Source organism: Glossina fuscipes, unplaced genomic scaffold, assembly GCF_014805625.2.
Source record: "Glossina fuscipes isolate IAEA_lab_2018 unplaced genomic scaffold, Yale_Gfus_2 2, whole genome shotgun sequence".
Classification (NCBI taxonomy): domain Eukaryota; kingdom Metazoa; phylum Arthropoda; class Insecta; order Diptera; family Glossinidae; genus Glossina; species Glossina fuscipes.
Genome location: NW_023998416.1, coordinates 40,661 through 44,304, shown reverse-complemented (window position 1 = coordinate 44,304; position 3,644 = coordinate 40,661). Strand labels below are relative to the sequence as shown.

At 33.9% G+C, this 3,644-nt stretch overlaps 1 long non-coding RNA gene across 1 annotated transcript; it reads right to left on the bottom strand.

Annotated features, from left to right (window-relative positions):
• Positions 1-450: 450 nt before the first annotated feature.
• LOC119634081 lies at positions 451-2,905 on the bottom strand. Its single transcript, XR_005246921.1, has 3 exons — positions 2,466-2,905; positions 1,025-1,171; positions 451-767 (listed from the first exon to the last, which is right to left on the bottom strand). It is a non-coding gene; the product is annotated as an uncharacterized LOC119634081 (long non-coding RNA).
• Between the last annotated feature and the right edge of the window lie 739 nt (positions 2,906-3,644).

The window sequence follows — 3,644 nt, the reverse complement described above, 5'->3', positions numbered from 1 at the left end:
AAAAGGAGGAAAATTGATGCATAATAACGCATTCCTAAAAATATTTGGACCTTGTTCTGGCCCCTACAATGATATGAAGGTTGGCCCATTAATGAAAAGATTTGTCCACTCCCGTTGTACGCTATAGAAGCAAAGATACAGATGGGATTAGCAGATAATAAAAGGTCCTTCCAGCCACAATTTAAATTTGCCAGGCTTACAAATTCAATTAGTATTCTCAAAAACATAATAAGGAAGCCCGTAAGTAATCAATTATTTTGAAATCTATCACATAACTTTTTAGCAAATTCAAATTTTTATTTCTTGATTTATTGTATGTTATCGCCCATCATTATCAAGGACACTTTTCCATCTTTCCTCCAATTTTTCAATCCTCCTCTTATAGAAATCCAGGGTTCGCGCAAAGCAAAATACGATTCAAGATGCCTCCTTGAAAGGCTCAAGGCTTAAGGACGGTAGAAAGCCATTGCTCGGAATGCATGTTTCGTCTCCAGTAGCAATTTCGTTGTAAAACGGATCTCTACGAATTCCGGATTGGTTGACAAAGACATTTCCTCTTATCTCAGATAATAAATGCGTTACTCATAATCCTTGCCTATAAGCCTCTCCAATTTCGTGTGGGTATCTTTATATAGTGAACTATGCGGGTCTCAGGCGTCTCGTTAATTTTCGATCAGCTTTCACTAGAGGTTGCAGCAAAATTTCTAAGCCTACGTCGCTGACCTTCAATATATCTCCACAAACATCGCGGATTTTCTTTGTTGTTACTGTTTCGTTAAATCCCGCATTAAAATAAAAGAAAACGCAACGACGAATATAATCGAATAAGGGAACACATTTCTTTTCTCTTCAACGATCGCGAAAGAACTAAAGACAAAACAAATTTTTTGCTAATAGTTGATTACTTACGAATAAATATCCGTTATACGAGTTTTATACAATTTTGCAAAAAAACTATTAATACTTTCGATTTTTGTTTTTTTTTTTTTTTTTTTTGGTACATGAACGCATTTTTAATACTTACAGTCACCGGTTTTGTTGACATTCCTTAACTCTTGTGTTAATGTGAGTTCCCCTGTCGTTTTTATCCCACAACTGTTTACTGAAGTACTGTGACATTAGAAAATGTTTGTAGACCGAATGCTGGCATGAATGATGATAACCCAGAAAGCTAAGCGAATATAGGCGGAAAAGATTATCACAATATTTCACGCTGTTAAATACAAATGTAAATATTTTCTAACAGTTTTTAAGATTTTTTGTTCTTTGTTATATGAAAGTTGATTTTTTTTTTTTGTATTAAAATGCAAATGATAGTACTTTTGATGAACTGTGATTAAAACCAATCTGTAAAAAAGAGAACAGGAACGATGAGCAGAAAGACAATGAGCATCATTTGCATTTCCATAACCAGTTTGAATAATATAAGAAAGTTAGTAATGAATTATGCTGACATACGGAGCTGTGCGAAATGTATTTTTCATATACGAGCAGTTATGTTATTCATGTAAATAGAAATCGTAATAGGGTCCTAAACAAATAATAAGCGCACTCATGCAAATCTGCTAACATTAAGAAAATATTTGCATTATTTAAGCTTAATGTTGTTGCTATTTAAGACGTAAAGTAAATTGTCTGCCATGCTCAAGTCTTTAGTATGTGTTCAAAATGGTTTTTCATTCTCTTTTTTTTTTTTTTTTTTTTTTTTTTTTTTTTTTAGGAAATACGCCCAAATATGTGATAATAAAACAACACGCAACAAACATTTCGAAAGTTATCGCCTTTATTGTATAAATCCATCAAATGCATCCATAAATGCTCTGCCATCCCGAGTGAACATCAATGGGTGATGTGATATCTACGCAATTGTAGTAAGTGCGGCTTTCAGCAAAAGTGTCAATTACACCGGAAGTCATTCTTCATGAAAGATGTACAAATACCTTTGAGATTGCAGTCACTCCAAATTCACTCTTATATAAGATATGTGTGTGTCAACGTTATCTATGCTCTGAGTAAATTATTATATCTATATATATAGCTATGGCTACGGTTGTGTGATTTTGCCATCTTTTCACATTCATCGATTTTCAACACGCTTACCCATGTAAATATGCTCATGTGATGTATTTATTGGTAACGGTAGCAGATATATGCTTTTGATATATTGCTGGTATTGATGAAGACAATGAACTTAATAATAATAATGTTGAAATAAATAATAATAATAATAATAACTGTATTAATAACAATATAGGGTGATGACAGCAACAACAATTGATATAATATTCGTACATTTGCTTTTTCCAATTCATTGTTACGTATGGTTATTGATGAAGTTCATAAACATGCATACACATGCAATCGACATAAACATTTTACGTAATGGAGTAAATATTTAAAAAGTTGAAACACTTTAAACTACTCAGAAATATTCTAAAGCTTTTGCATTTAGTTTTCATACTCACCAGCGAGGGATGGCTTCATTTATCATAATGTTTGCAACACCCAGTAGACAGCTTCAGAGATCCCATAAACTATGCAAACTCTTGATCAACTCGAAATTCTGAATCGATTAAGCCACGTCTGACTGTATATAGTCGACGCTTCCCTGATCGCAAAAATGAAGACATCGGCTTCAAATTTAGAGAAATAAGGGGAGTTTTTGGTCGTGGGCTTTCATTGAAAATGGGCGAAATCGGTGTGAGCCCACATCCGCAGTAAAGCGCGGGCTGATTGCAACTCCATTTCTCTAAGAAAAAAAGTTATTGTTCATCACTCACAAATTATGAAATATAGAAAGTTGAAATGGTCCTCATTTAGTTTATGCAAAAGTTTATTCTTTTTGTGGAAAAAGCGGAAAAATCAGCCATGCCCACACAAAGTTATATGTATTATTAAATTTTCCATTTTTTACTTTTTCGAGATTTTATGCTTGGTTAGTAATTATTTATAGCCAATGAGTCAGCTAAGTTTCTTATTATTGTTGTAATAGTAGAAAAACCTTTAAAGGGTCTACGTTTTTCTCTTTTAGAGCCTATCGACTTTAATCAAATCGGAAAGAAATGAATTTCTGCTAAATACGTACGCAACTTAAGTCAATAAACAATCAATTATCAGCAGATTGTAACAGTAAAAGCAACGGCGATCATCGGCTTATATCCTATGCACAGCAAAGGGAAAAACCCGCTATTTGAGGAGATATGATGGTGGACACAAGCAAACAAGCAAATAAGGATAGGTCTTGGTGTTTTTATTTCTGGCTTCAGCTTGCATTCTTTCTGCAACCCACACTCTGTTACCAACATGAAAGTTGGGATCATAATAGACTAGAGGACAGGATCGCAAAATTCAGTGGCTTCCACTAGGCGTGGAAAAACCGTACATTATATCAATTGACTAGTAATAGTTTGTGAAGAGGGGAGAATATATGCCTCTAGGTTACTAAATACTTCGACGATTGTCAACTTTGAGCGCCGTCACACCGGTTTCGATTGGGCCGTTTTAAAAAGCTTGTACAATAATTGTTAATAATGATAATCAGAGAATATTTTGCCTATTGGAACAGTAAATACTATATATAGATCTGTCATACTACAGCTGTAGCTAGTTTATCGTACATCATTTGCTCGAACCGCAACACACAA